Below are 595 nucleotides of genomic sequence, written 5' to 3' on the forward strand. Positions count from 1 at the left end.
CAAGGCAGTCAGGTTTCAGCTTTCTTTGTTTTGTTTTGTTTTGATTTTTTAGAGACAGAGTCTCACTTTGTCACCCTCAGCAGAATGCCATGGCATCACAGCTCTCAGCAACCTCCAGCTCTTGGGCTCAGGTGATTCTCTTGCCTCAGCTTCATGAGTAGCTGGGACTGCAGGCGCCCACCACAATGCCCAGCCTTTTTTTTTTCAGTTTGGCTGGAGCTGGGTTTGAACCACCATCCTCAGTATATGGGGCCGGTGCCCTACTCACTGAGCCACAGGCACTGCCCTTGTTTTGTTTTCTTGAAAAAATCAAGTTGTAAACTTTTATTACGAATTAAAAATGAAGTTCTTAAAAGATATCAACTTGGGGAGGCGCCTGTGGCTCAGTGAGTAGGGCGCCAGCCCCATATACTGAGGATGGCAGGTTCAAACCCAGCCCTGGCCAAACTGCAACAAAAAACAGCCCGGCGTTGTGGCAGGCGCCTGTAGTCCCAGCTACTTAGGAGGCTGAGGCAGGAGAATCACCTAAGCCCAGGAGTTGGAGGTTGCTGTGAGCTGTGACGCCACAGCACTCTACTGAGGGTGATAAAGTGAG

This window comes from Otolemur garnettii, unplaced genomic scaffold, assembly GCF_000181295.1.
Source record: "Otolemur garnettii isolate 467f Iridium unplaced genomic scaffold, OtoGar3 scaffold00006, whole genome shotgun sequence".
Classification (NCBI taxonomy): Eukaryota; Metazoa; Chordata; class Mammalia; order Primates; family Galagidae; genus Otolemur; species Otolemur garnettii.